The 19,304-nt window shown below is 49.2% G+C and overlaps 1 protein-coding gene across 5 annotated transcripts in view; it reads right to left on the minus strand.

Annotated features, from left to right (window-relative positions):
* Positions 1–19,304, minus strand: part of CTIF (cap binding complex dependent translation initiation factor) — a 308,542-nt gene that overhangs the window by 249,955 nt on the left and 39,283 nt on the right. For 2 of the 5 annotated variants that reach the window (XM_008691819.2, XM_008691780.2), the window contains exons 1-2: positions 4,105–4,146; positions 2,966–3,050 (exon numbers count right to left, since the gene is read on the minus strand). The exons of 1 other annotated variant lie outside the window; for it this stretch is intronic. The gene's annotated coding sequence lies outside the window, so the exon portion shown is untranslated. Of the gene's footprint in view, positions 1–2,965; positions 3,051–4,104; positions 4,147–19,304 lie in introns of those variants that run through there. 2 more of the 5 variants (XM_008691789.2, XM_040632531.1) reach the window with 2 other exon arrangements.

A 19,304-nucleotide genomic window follows, 5' to 3' on the forward strand; every position in this document is an offset into this window, starting at 1 on the left:
AAAAAAAAAAAAAAAAGACCAATCGATAGAGAAAGAATAGTTTTCTCAACAAGCAGCATGAGACAACAGGACATCCACACGGAAAAGAATGAGCCGGACTTGCACTTCACATCGGACGTCAGAATTAACCCAAAAAGATCACAGACCTAAAGGGAAGAACATCACAAAACTCTTAGAAAACATATGAATAAATCTTTGTGACCTTGGATGACGCCACAGTTTTTCAGCTATGACACAAAAGCACAAGCAATGAAATAATAAATAAAGAAGGATAAATTAGACTCTATCAAAATTTAAAACACTGGGCTTCGAAGAACATCATCAAGACAGTGAAATGACAGCCCATGGAACAGGAGAAAAGACTGCAAATCATGGATCTGGTAAGGGCTTAGTAACCAGGGCATATAAAGAATTCTTACAACTCAGCAATAAAAGGACACATCACCAAATTAGGAAACGAGCAAACATTCGAAGAGACATTTCTCCAAAGAAGACATACAATTGGCACAAGCCCTTGGATGAACAGGTACACCTGGGCTTTTAACACGACAAAGCACGTGAAAAGATGTTCGACATCCTTAGTCATTAAGGAAATGCAAATCAAAACCACAGTGAGACGACACTTCACATCCACCAGGGCAGCTATGATCAAAAAGACACACCATACCACGTGTCGGTGGGGATGTAGGGAAAATGGAACCCTCATACATTGCCGATGGGATTGTAAAATGGTGCTGCCACTTTGGAAAACAGCCTGGCAATTCCTCAAAAGATGAATACCATATAACCCAACAATTCTACTCCTAGGTACATATCCAAGAAAATTAAAGACATATGTCCACATGAAAACATATACATGAACACTCATGGTAGCATTATTTCATAACTGAAGTTTGGAAACAACCCATAAATGATCACCCAGTGGCTAATGGATACATTAAAATGCGGTATAACCATTTATTGGTTATAAAAAGGAAGAAAGCACTGATCCATGCTACAACATGAACCTTGAAAGCACTATACTAGGGGAAAGAAGCCAGACACAAAAGACCATGTATTATATAACTCCACTTATGTGAAATGTGCCAAATAGGCCAATCTATAGAGAAAGAAAGTAGATTAACTGTTGCCTAGGGCTGAGAGAGCTGGGGAGAAATAAGGAAGGACTGCAAATGGGTACAGGAGGTAATGGAAATGCTCTGGGTGGCACTGTTCTAGAAAATGATGCACCTAAGGGCGCCTGGGTGGCTCAATCGGTTTAGCATCTGACTCTTGATTTCAGCTCGGGTCATGGTCTCAAGCCCCACATTGGGTTCCTCACTGGGCATGGAGCCTGCTTGGGATTCTCTCTCTTCCTCTGCCCCTCCCTGTCCCCTGCCTTGCGGGCAAGCTTTTTCTCTCTCTCTAAAATAAAATAAAATAAAATAAAATAAAATAAAAAATAAGATAAAATAAGATAAAATAAGATAAAATAAGATAAAATAAGATAAAATAAGATAAAATAGAAAATGATGCATCTAGAAAATGTTCTGGATAATAGTGCTGGTTGCACAACATCGTGAATATATTAAAAGCCACCTACTTTATTTTTATTTTTTATTAAGTTTTTAATTTTAATTCCAGCATACCTAACATACAATGTTAAATTAGTTTCAGGCTTACAATCTAATGATTCAACAATTCCAGACATTACTCAGTGCTCATTATGACAAGTGCACTCCTTAATGCCCATCACCTCTTCCTCTTTCACCCATCCACCCACTCACCTCCCCTCTGGTGACCCTCAGTTTGTTTTCTATAGTAGAGTCTGTTTCTTGGTTTGTCTCTCTCTGTCTCTTTTTCCTTTGTTCCTTTGTTTCTTAAATCCCACATACGAGTGAAATCAGAAAAGGCTGCCTACTTTAAAAGGGTGAATTTTGTGGCATGTGAATTATATCTCAATAAAGCTTTTATTTTAGAGAAATTCTAGGGGAAGAGCTAGAGATGAGGACCCATGCAGGGCCACAGCACATACGTACTTGGCCTGGCTGAAGACAAGAGAAGAAAGACCAAGAGGAAGTGCGAGAGAAGTCAGACGGAAGGGCGCGTCTCAGGAGCCGATCCCCCACTCTGTCTGGATTCACATCTCTTAGGGCAAAGGAATAACAGATCCCCCGAATGAGACTATTTTCTTCTGGATGTGACTCTGGACACCACCTGCCTCAGACACCTGAACTCCGTCACCACCTTCTGGTCCCATGGCAGGGACACACGTAAGGGTCCATTTTACACGAATTCCCCTGCCTCGGTTGGTTGAGGCAGTATTTTTCTGGAGCCATAACTTCTTGTGGTTTTCTCCTCATGTCTCGAACCTCAAGTTCCCGAGAGTCGGTCTGAGTCCCCAGGCCAGCCATCTATGCTCAGTACCATAGTATGACACAGGGACCCTGGGCAGACCCCTCTCCTGCCGGGTCACTGACAGGGAAGAGAGGCCTTGACTCAGGCCGACGCTGTGCCTGAGTCAGACCTCCCCCCTCACGCCTTCCACATGTCCCTCTGATCAGATTCACTCTTGGTGGCTTTTCATGAGTGGGTACAACGATTTCTCTTCAGTAATTCCCCTCAAGACACTCTCCTGGAGGCACCGTATCCACATTCCCTAGGGCGGCTGGCAACAAAAAGGGCTCGAATATCACACATCCCCATAAGTGGCTCTCCAGATTTTAAGAACAATTAGCAATTTCCACCTTTTAGAATACTATTCCCTTGTTGGAGAAAGCCAAGACCCAAAACCAGACGAGACACAAGCCCTGAAATCCCCAAACACCAAGCTTATGAGGCAGACTAGGGAATGGCAGATGACAACAGAAGAATTCTAAAAGGTACAGCTGAGCAGACCAAATCCTAACCTATGTCCTTTTTCTCTTTGCTCTGTTTGTGTCACACATAAATCCTGTACTTGGGCCTCCACGGGCCCATGTCTTACCTGGTTCGGGCCCATGTCTTACTTGGTTTTGCTGGAAACTGAGTGTTCGCGATTAAACAGCTCTGCCTTGGCTGGCACAGTGAATCTGGAAAACAGGAGTCCCCGTTCAGAGGCGGCTTTTCGCCTACTTATTCTGGCGTTTGTGTTGGCTGAAGTAGAGACCCGCAGAGAAAGGGGACCCAGAAAGCGAGGACAGCAGTGAGACAGGCCCCGGATGAGGATGCCAGTGAGAGGTAGGGCAAACGGGCAAAGCTCTTCAGATGAACAAAAGCCTCATCTCAGAAAAAGGCTGGGAGGTACCCGTGGGCCCCGCTTCCCACAACTCTTGAGAAATACTTATGTGTTTCTGGCTTTCCAATAAAAATGGCCAGGGGAGGAGAAGGGAAAGCACCATGCTGAACAGCAGAGGCTGGTGGCTGGCCTGGCAAAGCCCCAAAGGCCACATGTCTGCCCTTCCAAAGGTCAGCACTGCCCCGGGCAGCCTGGGTGCGAGTGACCGCACCCCCACAGCTCCCAGAAGGCAGGCTCCCGAGCCGGGGCAGGCGGGCACGCCTGGGGGCCCTGCACGCGGCCACTGCTGCCCAAGGTCAGCGAGAGACCATCCACAAGCCCCAATTGTTCTTCGGCAAGTTCTCTCTGAGGCCAATTGTTCCACGAGGCACGTTTCTCCAGCTCAGGGCCCGCCTAGCATGCCCTGGGCCCTCCACAAACGTGTGTTGTGGGCTTCCCGGGATGAAACAGCAAGGCTGAGATTGGGCAAAGCACTCTCATTTCCTAAGGCCTTGATGCAGACAAGCACCCTTCCTTGGGCAGTCTCCCTCAGAAGGAGAAGACGGCCGGAGTGGTTATTTATTCCAGATAACCAGACCTGGGGGCCGGGGCCACAGCCCAGAGCGGACGCATGCACAAAATAGCTTTCGTAAAACTGCACGCCGGGCAGGTGGCATTTGTGTGGGTCAGGGCTGGGGAGCCGAGAACACACCAGGAGAACAGAACTAGACTAAGAGGCTGGGTCTCCACAGACCCTCCCTCCCCTCATGGGACGAGAGGGGCTTCTTGGGGGGCGGGGGGCACATGGATAAATAAATGTGCCTCTGGCTGATTCTCAGGCTTGGAGGTGCTCACTCAGTTCTACTCACAGTGCACTGCTGAAATCCCACTGTATCATCTTTGAACCCCCTGAAGGCAAAAGAAAAGTGAAAATTAATCTAATTAAAGTCGACAGTGTTCACAGTAAGGAAAATTCTGGTATTTTGCCAAGAGTCTCTCTCCCCAGCCAGCGCCAGGCTCTGTGGGTAAAGGGCATGAGGTGGGGAGCCGGATGGGCCCAAGCTGGAGTTCTGGCTCTGTCACTCAGCTGTGTCACTGTGGAGACATCTATCCAAGGGGCAAAAGTGACACTTACCTTACAGAACTGCTCTGAGGATACAAGATGCAAAGCATAAAGCCCTTCAGTGGGTATTAAACACTCAGTAAAAGTTAGCCCCCTACGCCCCATTGGGCTCGAGCCCTACCCACCACCCCCAGTGGGTGCCTATGCTCCCAGATCCTGCCCCCAGGAATCCTGGCAACAGAGGCGGGACTTGCTGTATCTCGAGGTGGGAGCTCCAGGGAGGGAAGTGCCCAAAACCCTGCTGAACCCAGCTGCCAAGGCCTTCCATGGCTATTACCATCTTATCGCATTTGAACCTCACAGCAGCCAGCGAGGCAGGTAGGCGACCGGCTGATACTTCTATTTCCCTCATTTTGGATTCAGAGAGGGAGTGAGTCTTGGGCTAGGTCACACAGGAAGTTACCCCAAAAGCTGGGTCTCTGACAGTCCAGTGCTCTGCCTCATGATATGGAGTATCCAGATGTTCTCCTACATTCCCTATGTGGATGGAATAGTAGCCACACTTCCCAGCATGCAAACAGATGTTCAGCATGCAGCAGAAGCGACATTATGTCTGTTCCAGGCTTGAGCCTGAAGAAGGCCTAGAAGTTTTGCTTTTCTGTTCTGAGGGGAGCCAGCCATCTTGAAATAAGTCCAACTGCACTGAGACCACCATGTTGGAAGGAAGTCCAAGCTAACCACATAGAGAGATACTACATAGAGATGCCACAGAGATGCCTCATAGAGATATCACAGAGATACCACTTAGAGATGCCACACAGAGATACCATTTAGCAACACCACATAGAGATATCACATAAAGAAGAATAAAGGGTCTCAGGGGGATTCTCTCTCTAATGGTTCTGTTTCGGAAAAATCTGCCTAGCCCAGGCTCATGGGGGCCAGGAGCAAACATGATTTGCCTTCGACCCCTCAGTCTGCAGTGTCCAGCTCAGACTATCAGGAAAACACCCAAACGTCCAGAAATGGAGGATGGGCAAATAAACTGCAGCACAGCCATATAACAGAATATTACACACTTGGAAAAAACCCAAAGAGGATCACTATGTGCTGATGTGGGCGAGGTCTACAGAATATTCTGACAGGTGCAAGGACCGAGGTACAGGAGAGCATTTTCAGTATGTTCCCTTTAATGTAAGAAAAGGGAAAAAAATATATTCCTTGTAGTGCATGAAGAAATATGAAAGAAACAAAATATTATTAAAAGTGCTACCTGGGGTGCCTGGGTGACTCAGTTGGTTAAGTGGCTGCCTTTGGCTCAGGTCATGATCCCAGGGTCCTGGGATCGAGCCCCGCATTGGGCTCCTCGCTCAGAGGGGAGTCTGCTTCTCCTTCTCTCTCTGCCTGCCGCTCCCCCTGCTTGTGCTCTCTCTCTGTCTGTCAAATAAATAAATAAATAAATAAAATCTTAAAAAAAAAAACAAACAGTCCTCCCCTATTGTGATTATGTTGATTATGCTTTTTTTAAGGGTTCTTATCTCTCATATATATACTGAATTATTTATAAGTGAAATAATATGGTGTCTGGGATTTGCTTCAAGTAATCCATGGATAGACCAGTGAACAGCAGAAAAGAATCAAGCCTGCCACGAGATGATATTTGAGGAAGCTGGGTGATGGGCACACCGTGGTTCGTTATACTAATCTGTCTACTTTTACATCTGTTTGAAATTTTCAATGTAAGTTTAAAAAAAAAATTGTTACTTCTAGGAGGAGGTAGGGCAAGAAGGAAGGGCGGTGTGGGTGGTTGGGGACAAAATGCAAACAATACTTGCAAAGGTCAGAGTATATCTTTTCTTTAATCATTGAGGCGAAATTCACATAACATGAAATTAACCATTTTAGGCATGTTAAAGTGAGCAAGTCAGTGGCATTTAGAACCTTCACAATGTTGTGCAGCCACTACCTCTATCTAGTTCCAGAGCATTTTTCAAAAAGATTTTATTTATTTACTTATCCGTTTATTTATTTATTTACTTACTGTACAGAGACAGAGAGAGAGTGTGTGTGAGTGGGGGGAGGGGCAGAGGGAGAGGAAGAGTCTCAAGCAGACTGCCTGCTGAGCGCAGAGCCTGACTTGGGGCTCAATCCCGTGACCCTGAGATCGTGACTTGAGCCAAAATCAAGAGTCAGACACTCAACCAACTGAGCCACCCAGGCGCCCCTAGTTCCAAAGCATTTTTATTAACACCAAAAGAACCCCCCCACCTCCCACCCCATACCCATCAAGTGATTATTTCCTCTCCCCCCCCACCTCCTCGCCCCTGCTAACCTCCTCTCTTCATTCTGTCTCTATGGGTTTACCTACTCCTGGCAGCTCATATAAATGGAATCAGACAACATGTAACTTTTGTGTCTGCTGCTTTCATTTAGCGTCACGTTTCTGAAGTGCATCCACACTGAAGCGTGTCAGCACCTCATTGCTTTTTACGGGAACTAATATTCTCTCATACGGATACACCACATTTTATGTATCCATTCATTCATTGGGTTTTTTTTTTTTTATCCATTCATTGATTTGTTGATGGAACATTGGTATTGCTTCCAGAGCATGTCCTTTTATTTTGACTTTATTTGCAAATTCTGTTAGATACTGCATGTAGACCACAGAGAAAGCAAGAAAAGAGACACGGGGCAGATTCATTAAAAAGTTAGGAAGCTTGGAAGAAAATAGAAAGCATTCAAAAGTAAAAGGAAAATGGATAAGAAATTATAATTACTTGTATTTGAGTTACGTGGTTATGCCATACAGTATATATATATATATATCCCCCCCCCCCCAAAAAAAAGCAGGAAAGCACTTGAGAACCTGTTTGGGAGTCTGAGCTGGATTAGGAGATGGGGCTGGATGATGAGGGTCTCCACCCCAGGCTGGAGCCAAGCCAGGCGTGGGCACATCTATCCCTGTCACCAAGTTCCTTATCTCTCCAGTGAAGGGGAAGGCTGGGTTTTCTACTTCTTACTCCAGCAAGAGTTAGGGGCAGTTTCCAGGGAGGTAGCTTGTGGAGCAGGACAGCCAGTGGAATTCTGTTCCCCGTTTTGTGTCCTGGGCCTCGGACTAAGAACTGTTTTGTACTGCTGTTTCTGTTGCTTTACAACAAAAGGTCTCTACAGACTATTATGGGAGAAAGAACTCTCGGCTTGGAGTCAAAAGGCCAGTTTTTAAATTGCAGCTCTGACCCTGGATGAGTACCTGCCCATTTTCCAGATGGAAAAAATAATTCTGGCTCCTTCTGCATCTGGGAATATTAGATGGTTCACAGGTCCTTAAGGCTTTGAGCTCTTCAGTAGAAAGATGGCTGAAATCACAAGGGGGTATTATGATCCCTGTGACCGGGGCGAGTGCAGTGGAGACTCTGAGAGAAGTCAGTAAATATAATCGAGCTCAGAAAAGTTATCTAATCTGCCAGACTTTACCGAGGGGAAGAAGAGAGTCTGCGAAGCTCCCAAGCTACTTATCACCACCATGAACTCACAGGTATATAGTTCTGTACGGTCCATAGTCTCATTTGACCCTTGTCTCAATTCTGCCAGGGTAGGAGTATCCCCTTTCTGAAGAGAGAGAAACTGAGGCTCGAAGAAGATAAGGAAGGTAAGAAGGGGGACGAGACCTCCAGCCCACGCAGTCCCGCTCTTCTCTGAGATGTATCCAAGTACAACCTGCTTGGTCACCTGGGCTTGCTGGTAGCTACTCAGAATTGGAGTTCCCTCTGTGTCACGGTCTCAATTCATCAGCCCCTTCAGCCGCGTCCCCTATGTGCCGTGCAGGGCTGCGTGCTGCAGACAAAGAGACGGCACGTGGGGCCAGGCTCTCAGGGAGCTGCTGGTCCTCCACGGCTCACTCTTACAAGAGGCCATGGCAGAGGCTGATGGCGGATACTCTGTATCCATTCTCCCGTTCAGAACCTTCGGTAATTGCTCAGCTGCAAAGTGACATTTCCCAGACTCTCTTGCACATGGGGTGGCCCAGTGAAAAGTGATCCCAGTTCCTCCTCCTCCTTGCCCACGTGGCTGGTACTCCAGCCACCCTGTGGGACCATGAGGTGACCTTGAGTAACGGGGCTGCGGGCAAAGGATGGTGGAGCAAAATACTGGAAGTGGACTAGATTCCATGGAACCAGCATACCAGCTCAGGGCAGCCTACCTTTTATGCAGGAGATGAATAAGCCCCATCTTAAACAACCCTGGTTATTTCTCTGGCACTAAGCAATATGCAGGGTCTGGCTCCTTTGAGCTGGCGTATATACCCCTAATAGTAAAGCTGCCAGGCTCGGAAGAGATCTGCATGGGCAGGAAGGGGCAGAGGCAGCCACAGCTCAGAGAACAACCAGGCGGCCCGGTGGGAAGGACAAGGAGGCCATCTACACCTCACAGCAGAATCAAAGAACAAATCCTCCAGCTTGGATGCCAATAAGGGGTCCGAATGAGCCCTCGGAACACCACGTTAAGGGGTGGGGCCATGTCCAGACTCCCCAGGACTGTGGTCCCCCAGCCCAGGGGACCTGCTCGTCTCTCCAGCCCTAGTCCTCACCTCCTGCCACTGCCCTCTGACCCTGTGTCCTAAGAAGTAGCTGACTCACCCCTACCCACGTGCACGTTCTCACCACAGGGCCTTTGCACATCATGTGCCTTCCGGCTTAAGTACTCTCTCTCCACCTCTTGGCCAGAATGACCCTCCTCTGCACCCTTTGATTTAACTCTCAACATACTCCACCCTTCCATAAGGACCCTTTCCTGACTTCCCCAAGCCGGACCAGGCCCCCTCCAGAAACCCCCAGGCCCTGGGCTTTTCTCTTCACTCTGTGGGCCAATGTCTGTCCCCTCTACTAGTCTGCATATCCCTTCGAGGCAGGGATGAAGTACTTGACTTTCTTTTTTTTTAATCAGTTTTACTTTATTATTTTTTTAAGATTTTATTTATTTATTTGAGAGAAAGAATGAAGGCACAGCAGGGGGAGTGGCAGGCAGAGAGAGAGGGAGAAGGAGGGCTCCCCGCTGAGCAGGAGCCTGACATGGGGCTGGATCCCGAAACCCCAGGATCATGACCCGAGTGGAAGGCTTAACCAACTGAGCCACCCAGGCGCCCCCTTGACTTTCTTTTTTTTTTTTCACACTTGATAACTCATTTTATTAGCACAGTATAACCCTGATTCAAAAAACAATCAAGAAGACAAATTGTAGGCCGTAACATATATATTAAGAAAAAAACCCCACATACGGTAACAAAAACCCAGCAAAAGCAATCTAGCAATGTGTTTTAAAAATGTGTCTTGACCAAGTTGATTAATTAACATATAGTGTATTACTAGTTTCAGAGGCGGAGTTCCGTGATTCATCAGTACTTGATTTTCTACAACCACACTTAAAGGCTCTCCAGCTGGAGGAGACGACCTCCTCAGGACACAGCACAGTACTGTACACAGTAGCCTCTAAGCATTCACGAAGGAAGGGGACGCCTGGGTGGCTCAGTCGGTTAAGCATCTGCCTTTGGCTCAGGTCATGATCCCAGGGTTCTAGGATTGAGTCCCGCACGGGGCTCCCTGCTCAGTGGAGAGCCTGCTTCTCCCTCCACCTGCTTCTCCCCCTGCTTGTGCTCTCTGATGAATAAATAAATAAAACTTTTAAAAAATATTCACAAAGTAAGGACAGACTCAGAATCTAACACCTAGACAGCAACTGGCTGTATTAAACCCCAGTCTCCTCTGCCCCAGATGTCAAGTGTTCTTCTTTCTAGTAATTGCTGGCTTTTACGCTCTGAGAATCAGGACATGCTTCCCTGCAAATGGATCGGTCACACACATTCTTCCCTGGTTTTACATGCTCTGCCCTCTTGGCCTCACCATGCTCCCCCTCCCCCCAACTTGGGAATGAATGGGTAAGGAGCCTTGTTCAGATCTTTGCTTCCTCCCCTGTGCCGGGCAACGTGCTCCACTTACAGGAAGGACTGGAAGTTAGTCAGTCAATGTGGCCATGTTTACAGCTCTGGTGAGGGGAGTCGAATGTCTACAGGTTGAAATTGCTTGGAGGTTTGGCCAAAACTCCAGATTCACCGTTTGTCTCCCTGCCCTCTAAACTGACAGGGGACCAATCCCTGCCCCCGAGTGACAAGTCAAGAAGAACTAGGTTGCTGCCGGCACAGATCTAAGGCCCACCCCTAGGGCAGCAGGAGGTGTGACCCAGCCCCAGGCAGGGACCAGGTGGTCGGTGCCCCCCTCCCCAAGGCCACTCAGGTCCCTGCACACACTTAGCTAGAACAGAAGACCCTAGAGGCCCAGGAGTGTCTCAGCTGCTTTAACTGTCAGCTGTTGTGAACCGAACTGGTCTTTGGAGGAAGAAGGTTCAGCAAAATCTTAATTACAGGCTGTCCCTCTTGCTTTTAATGGCTAGGCTCTGAAAACGTAGTACTTTAATCACATGTTGTTAAATCAAATCACTTTTCTAAGTATACCAGTGAGGTTGGGTATGTAAAGGAAACCTGTTATGAAATCTTTTATAAAGCACGTTAATTGGGGGAGCTTGGGGGGACTCCATCGGTTAAGCGTCTGCCTTCGGCTCAGGTCATGATCCCGGGGTCTTAGGATCGAGTTCCACATTGGGCTCAATGCTCAGCGTGGAGCCTGCTTCTCCCTCTCCCTCTGCCATTCCCCATCCCCCACCCTAGCTTGTACTCTCTGGCTCTCTCTCTCTCTGTCAAATAAATAAGTAAAATCTTAAAAAAAAAATTAATTGGACTTTTTTGAAGTGTAGGGGTTCTTTCATTTACGAAATTTACTCAAGTGACTCTAATTCAAGTTTGCTGGGCATCTAGACCACTCACTCATCTATGTTCTCCTTGTCCATCTCTCAATGGGGTCCCCTGCCCCCAAATCAAATCTCTGGCAGCCCCCAGAAACTGCACAACTCTCACCCCTTTGCCTCCAGGAGTGTGCCTTTGCACTCAAAAGGGCGCATTCTGGCAATCCTGAATGAATGTGTTGTAGGCTGAATTATGTCTCCTCCACGTCCATTCATATGTCAAAGTCCTAATTCCCACTACCTCAGAACATGATGGCATTTGGCGATGGTGCCTATAAAGACGTAAGTAACGTAAAATGAGGTCATTAGGGTGGGCGCTAATCCATTGGGACTGGTCTCCTTGGAAGAAGAGAAGGTCAGGACATAGATAGACCCAGAACGAAGGCCACGTGAGGACACAGCAAGAAGTGGACATCACTGAGCCAAGGAGAGAGGCTCGGGAGAAGTCCTCCCTACCAACACCTTGATCTTGGACTTGCAGTTTCCAAATTGTGAGAAAATGAATCTCGGTGTTTGAAGCCCCCAGTGCGTGGCACTTCGTTAATGCAGTCCCGGCCGACGAATGCAGGACAGTCTGTCAGCGCCCTGTTTCATCTGTCGGGCTCCACTGCCGATGAGCTGTGCGACCCTGGGACTGCACCCCGGCTCAGGGTCCTATCAGTTCCCTTCCTCAGGGGTTGTGTGAGGATGATGTGGAAGCTGGGTAGCATGCTGCTAAGCTCACTGCCCCCCCACCCCCAGGCTCTCTGATGCGCGGCCCATGTCATTTATCCACAAGCATATGAGAGACCTCTCTCACTTCTCGCTGTCTCCTAGGCGCAGAAAGGCGGAGTGAGAAGGGGATCCTGACACCAGGAGCCTGGATTTCTTTCTTGAGTTAACAGTTTACTTTCTTTTTTTTAAAGTATTGTTACATCTATTCTTAAAGAAAAGACTCGCAAGTCGTCCGTGAAATAGCCAGGATTAAAAATCTTATTTTCATTTTACAGATGAGGTAAACTGAGGCACAGAAAGAGTGAGGGATTTATCTCTGACCCTGTAACGTGCTGGATAGGACCCTGGTTCCCTGGACTCACATTCCTCTGCTCCCAGTTCCCTCCCATCATCGCGGACCCCTTAAGTACTCAAAACCACCACCATTACCAGGTTATCCTCGGCTGCAAAACCTTCAATGGACCAGTCAAGCCCCCACTGGTCTGCACTATCCCCTGCCCTCAAACCTCCAGCCCCACTCCCATCGCCAACTCCACTGTAACAGCCCAGACTGCCCGATGGACACAGCCATGCTCACTTGTCACCACCTCTGAGAACCCCTTGCCCACTTCTTTCTGACAAGAGGCCACCTCCTCCAGGAAGCCTTCCCTGACTGCTCTCACCGAGTTCTTTCCAGAGCTCTCAAGCCCAGGCACATGAAGTGACTCTGACAGACTTGCCCGTGTTTTGTTTACAAATTGCTTAGCCATGTCAGTCCCTAGAGCAGGGAGCACATTTTCCCACCAGTTCCATGTACCAGGGCACGAAGAAAAGACTCAATATCACTTGGCCCATCAGAACACCAGTGGTGGATACGTTACTTCTGCAATATCGACACGTTCAGAAATAGCCATTTACACGTTCAACTTTGTAAACAGAATCTCATTCTTCCCCGACACCCTCCATATCGCAAGAGTGGCCTCCGACGGCACTGTTCCTGCTTCCCTGGACTTCCTGACTGCTCCCACCATCCCTGCCTCTCTATCACAAAGCTAATGATCCTTAAACCAATGCCTACATGAACTCCAGTGTTACTGTTTAAAGATTCCAGGGGTCTTTCTTTACAGATGACCTCTTGTCATAAGACCAGACCATGAGGGCAAGAATTTTTGTTTTGTTCACGTGCCATATTCCTAGTTCCTAGAAAAAAGCCTGGTGCATAGTTACTGCTCAAAATTATCTATTGAGTATGTCTGTTGAATAAATGAGACTATTGACTCTTTGACTATCTGTTTCACAGACTTTTAAAAAATTTAATGACTGAGGGGCACTGGGTGGCTCAGTCGGTTAAGCATCTGACTCTTGATTTCTGCTCAGGTTATGATCTCAGGGTCCTGGGATTGAGCCCCGAGTAGGGCTCCCCGCTCACTGGGAAGTCTGCTTGTCTCCGTCTCCCTTTGCCCCTTGTGCTTTCTCTTTCTCAAATAAATAAATATTTTTAAAAAATTTAATGATTGAATCCAAAGGCAAATCTACAGTCTCCCAGCCAGGCCTTGACCTAAGTGGGTTCCTGGCTGTGGGGTACTGCCAGCCAAAGAGGGGTGCCAGGAAGTCCTGTCCTTCAGGCTCTAGCATGACTTATTCCTTCCAAAAAGTCCCTGTCTTGTCATCTAGCCAGAACCATCCTTCAGGGGATTTCTGCAGCCGTTCCAAAGCTATCTTTTCCTTCTGGATGAGACAAAGAACCGGAACTCCCACCCCCCAAAGGGAAACACCTCTCAAAGAGGCAAGTGAGAGGAAGAGGCTGGCCTCGAGGCTTCAGCTGCCATCCCAGCTGTCACCTCCAAAACTGAGCAGTGGAATGGGGCGACTGCCCACAGCATGGGAAGGGCGTCCCTGATGCCCCTGCCGTGTCCCAATGAGACCTACCTCTCCACCCTGACCCCCGACCCTCGAGAGCCCATCCTGGCCCTAAAAATAACTCCTTCCCTTCTACGTGCCTCCCCCATGTGCTGGCCTCCTAGTCTGGGGATTTACCTCCTCTCTCCCCTGCCAGCTTTGGGGAGGCCTACTCTGTGCCACTCACGGAGGGGAGTACAGAGAGGCACCGAGTCCCAGAAGCTCCCAGTTGAGAGACGCAATTCTGCAAAAGCACACAGCCGCAGTGGCTGGGGCCCGGCATTCTGGAGAGGGGTACGTCAGTCCCTAGGAGATCGCTGCAATGTCCAGAGTGGGGGCAGCCTTCCTCAAGGGTTTACGGCAAGAGGTTCCTGGATAAGCCAGAAATGCAGGAGATGTGGGAGGTTCCCAAGTCGCAGTCCTGTGCCAAGGTCGATGGGAGAGCTCCCTCCCCAGCTAACAATCCAAGCCCCACACTTTCAGATCCCACTGCAGACCACATCCTTCAAAGCCTCCAGAGGCTTCCTCCATTACTACCGAGTCCAAATTCATGCAAGTCCATGCAAGATCTGGCCCCTGCGACCTCGCTGCCAGGTGGCCGCCCCCTCACCCTTGCTCACTGCCCTCCACCCCAGTGGCCTCGAGCTCCTCAAGCAGACAATGCTTCCGGACCCTCCCAGATACTCCCCACTTCCTTCAGGACTCTGCCCTCACTACCCTCCGGTCACCACTCCTCTCCCAGACCCCCAGCCCTGGGCCCTGCTGTGTTCCCCTGCATCGCATGCACTCATCTGTGGTCAGAGAGCTCCGGAAGGTTCTCTCCTGCCCACAGCTGCACCCCAGCAGCTAGACTGGGGTTCAGGATATTGTAGCGCATACTGCCTGAATGAATGAAGGAACTCCCCTTCCTTCACACACCACACCCTTCCCCTGTTGGTGGTTTGAACCTTTGTGCCTGTGTGCGTGCTCGGTGACACATAGGGTAGCACGTGAGGCAAGGATGGGAGCAGAATGCCTGGCGGCCACAGCCTGGATCTGTGAAATGGGCTGGCGGCACTGCTGAGGTTAAAAAGCCCACAGAGCACGCCAAGATCCCTGGCTAGAGGGCACCGTGTTCCCGCAAACAATCGTTAGTTCAGCTCTATAAGCCGCCCCATGTTCATCCTTGGCCTGCTGGTCGACCTGCCCTGGCAAAGGAAAGGCGGTGACCTCCGGAGGCTGGGCCATGAGACGTAGGTGCAGGACAGTCAGGAGGTCACACACATGGGCCCAATCTTCCCATCTTGCATGACGGCTCTCTGGGCTGGGGTCTTATCTGCATTTCTGGGTGGTGTGCCTGAGCCACACGATCTGTCTGTCCCCCAAAGTGTCCAGCACATAATGGGGGTCCTATTACCCCTCCTAAAAGCTCGCTGCACTGTCAGCAAGCACCGTCCTAAGCACGTCACAGCCCACTCAGCCTGGCAGTGGCTCTATGAGAGAGCACTGTTATCACCCCATCTTCCAGAACTAAAGCTCAAAGACCGGTCTGTATCTGAGGCTGGTTCTGCGATGGTCTAGAAAGAGCACGAGAGGGAGAGGGAGAGAATGTGGCCTCTGGTCCCGGTGTCAGCTGTGAAGTCCTGTGAGAGATCTCATCTTTGTGGTGACAATAACACCTGCCCGCCCCCGTCGAAGGCATGAGGGCGCTTGGTAAATTCGTAAAATACGACCCAGATGAGCGGCAGCTGGCCTTATTTACGAGCGTGACAATCCGGGCGACGTCTCAGCTGCTTCCCTTAGGAGGAGGGACGGAAAAGGCCTGGACAGCCGGGAAGCACAAACTAAAAGGAGACCCCGCGGCAACACAGCAGCTCTGGTCTATGGAAACCAGGGGCGCAGCGGCAAGAAACAGGACTTGAAACAAATGAAAAACCTAGGCCAATTAAGTATGTGAAATTACGTAACATACCTGCAAGGAGCCAATTGCCATTCAAGGGGGAAAGGGAAAGAATGCAAAAATTAACACAATGTTCAAGTGATGAGGTGGCAATTCTTCTCTTTAAATATATATATTTTTAAGATTTTAAGTGTATGTTTAATGCAATGGTGGCACGGCATTTTCAGTAACATTTTTAAGTTGTTAAAAACCTGCATGTACTAATGAGGTATCTTCACTGAGAACCAAGCTTCTATTTCCCAAAATACCCCCTAAATTAAATAGCTTCATTTCATTCAAGTACCTGCAGCTTTCTGTCTAGTTAGTTACAAGGTGAATGAGGTCAAATATTCTTCTAGGAGAAGCTAGAGGAGAGCCAGGCTTTGGAGACCTTTATCAGGGCCTGGGGAGGGAGCGTCTGTAGCACAGGGAGCTGCCCCAGGATGGGCCATGGGCCTGTGGCCATCCCCACGTGGGCGGTCTCGCTCCCCAGGCCTGCAAGGTCCCTGCTGGAATTCCAGATAGCAGGCAAAGCATTTGGGAAAAGTAGGAATAACACCCACTCCCATGAAAGCCCCTTTTGCTTTGGGACTTTCCAGGCCTCTGGGCCTCCCAAGGATCAACTCTGGTCATGCCTAAAACAGCAGGACCACAGGGAGGGAGCATTTCTGAAGAGGGGGCTCATGAGAACAAGGATAAAATCAATTTGGATAAACCATGAAAGAGCAAAGAGGCCTGAAAGTAGCCAAAACAAATCTGAAGACTTTAAAACCCTCTCCCCCAAATCAAAATTCTCCCAACAGAAGGAATTGGGATGCTTGGTTGTTAGGAAGATTCTTTCATCATTTTTGGGGGGTCAGGGAAGCAGTGTGCTGCTGGCTGGGGGAGAAGGCAGGGCCAGGGACCTGGGGCAGGAGCGGAGCACCTGGAAAGAGCCTACCCTACAAACCCTTGGGGGTCCCAAGTCCCACTAAAGCAGGCAGGGACACAAGCCTAGGAGAAAAGGCAGAAACAGCAGGGACCTCAGAATAGGGCAAACCCCTCTGTACAGGGCAGAGGAGCTACTGGCCAGGGACGGGGGCAGGGGTGGGGGTCCGCTCAGAAACAGGGATCCTCTTAAATCACCAAACTAAACAGATACCATTGCTGAGACCAGCCAAACACCAAAGAAAGAACTCCCTCAAGATTCCAGTCACCTGCAAACCGCCACCAAGGTCAAGGTCAGCTTTCCATTGGCAGTAAAAGTGAGTCACCCTCACTTTCCCGGCTCTAAGGAGCATTTCCACCCCCAAAGGGCAGGGAAGGCTGTATTTCATCCCTACAGACCCCCCACTTATGGGAAAGGAGGGCTCAATTAAGACAGCTAATCTGCATCCAGGGAAGACCCCCCAAGGGCCCCTCTGCAGCCCCAGGCTCCCCTCTCCCCAAGAAATGCTGCCATTAACCTTCTAACTCCCCCAGCAGGAGGAGTTGCCAGTTGCTGGTAGGAGGGAGCTGGGAAGGTGACATTCAGCGTGGGAAGTCAGCCCTTGCTGAATTTTATGACTCCATTCTGAAGTAAATCACTCTGGACCTAGGAACTGGCTCCAAATAGATTTATTGGTTTTAATACTTGTTTGGGGCATTGCAATTAATTGAAAGATGCTTTCTTCCAGTGATTGTTCTGAAATAGGGACCTGGGTCTCTGAGCACTCATTTTTATTGGGCATAATTACGATCGTCTAGAAATGGTGTTTGTCTGGAGTCCTCACTCCCAGAGAACAGGGCTCTCTACAAGTCCTGGCCTGCCTGAGTTCCCAAAAACCAGGGTCAGTGCCTCCTGTTGAAGGCAAAACAAGCTGAAGTTCCCTCTACAAGCTCAGGACCTTACTAATTTGCTACCCTCGCAGCCTCCTGAGATCATCAGATAGGGTCCCGAGGACCCTGTGGGCTGCAGAGAGGGCAGCCAAGGGATGAGGGGAAGCTGCTGATCGCCCCCACATCAGTTCTCGCCAGCTGGCCCTGCTCTACCCAGTTTTCACAGGAGACCACCAGTGAGCAGCAGCACGGAGCAGTGGGTACGGACTTGGACTCTAGAGCCAGACTGCTCAATCTGAATCTTGCCGTTGTTACCCATTAGCTGTGTGAGCTTAGGGAAGTTACTTAACCTCTCTGTTGACTCTGCCTCGGTTTTCTCTTCTCTAAAATGGGGATGATAATAATACCCATCTCATAGGGTTTTTATAAGGATTAAACCAGTCAATAATGTTAAAGCACCTGGTCCAGTGCCTGGCACATGGTAAGTATTAGAACTGAGTTACTGGTAAATAAAAATGTTAAAGTTATTGGAAGAAAGAATTGTGTGGCTAAAATGAAGTTTGAAAACCATTATCCTACACCAGGGGTCCACAAACTTTCTGTGAAGTAGCAGAGGATAAATATTTTAGGCCTTGTGGGCCATAGGGTCTCTGCCGCAAGTAGCCAGAGGCAGCCACAGACACGCACACAGCAATAGCTGCGACTGTGTTCCAGTAAAATCGCACTTAGAGAAACAGGCACTTGGGGTTGCCGGGGTGGCTCAGTCGGTTAAGCATCTGCCTTCACTCAGGTCATGATCCCAGGGTCCTGGGATGGAGCCCCTCGCTCAGTGGGGAGTCTGCTTCTCTCTCTCTTTCTCCCTCTGCCTCTCCCCCCAACTTGTGTTCGCTCTCTCTCTCAAATAAATAAGTAAAATCTTTAAAAAAGAGAAAAACACGCATTGGGCTAGCTTGGGTCTGTGGGCCTTTTCTATGTGCCAACCCCTGGACTAGACCAAATGCCCTACTTTACGGATGAGGAAGGACACAATGGGGAGTTATTTGACAGCCAGAACCCCGGTCTCTGCCCTCCCAGGCCCTTCGGAAAATCGAGAGCCCAGAAAGGGAGAGAGACGTAGCCAACCCTGCATTCAGAGCATGCTCCGTGGTGTTCTGCCAGTCGAAGAGGACACTGTGAGAAAAAGTGACTCTGAGGCCCTTGCTTTCCATCTATGGCACGTACCCTGGGCTCCCTGAAAGTGAGGTGCAGGGGAGGGGCGTCTCATGGTTCGTCTCGATAGCCCCCCAGCTGCCAGCACAGGATCTTGTCACCTAGAGTTGCCCCAAGAAGGTCGCTAAGTAGGGACGCCACGCGGTGGGAAGGCTCCCACCCAGGAGGACAAGGGCCTTCGCATCCTTATTTCAGTGAATTCCGGGAGTGGTTATTCAATGGAGCCCCTCCCCCAGGCCCAGGACAAGGGCAAGCCACTTGTTGAAGATCTACAATATAAAAGGGACTTCACATAAAACTCTCACTCCCTATAACTGAGCTCAAGCCAAACGAACAGGGTTTTAGAAACATTTCTTTCTTCACCCCTGCACGCACCACAGTGACCGGCGGAGGACATCTGCCCTCAGTGAGGGTCTGTGAGAAGGAAGGACGCTCCCTTTCTGTAAGACCAGTTCCTGTGGTTTACACACGGCCCCCGGAAGGTCTGCCCCTGCTCGCATCAAGAAATAAGGTCTCTGTCCCTTCCCTAGGCATGTGGGAGGGACAAGTGAGCCAGCGTCCTGGCCAAGCCTTTCAGAAATCGGCCATTTCTCCTTCCTGTTTCTTGGGACATTGACTTTGGAACCCAGCCACCG

This window comes from Ursus maritimus, unplaced genomic scaffold (genome assembly GCF_017311325.1).
Source record: "Ursus maritimus isolate PB19 unplaced genomic scaffold, ASM1731132v1 scaffold_18, whole genome shotgun sequence".
Lineage (NCBI taxonomy): Eukaryota > Metazoa > Chordata > Mammalia > Carnivora > Ursidae > Ursus > Ursus maritimus.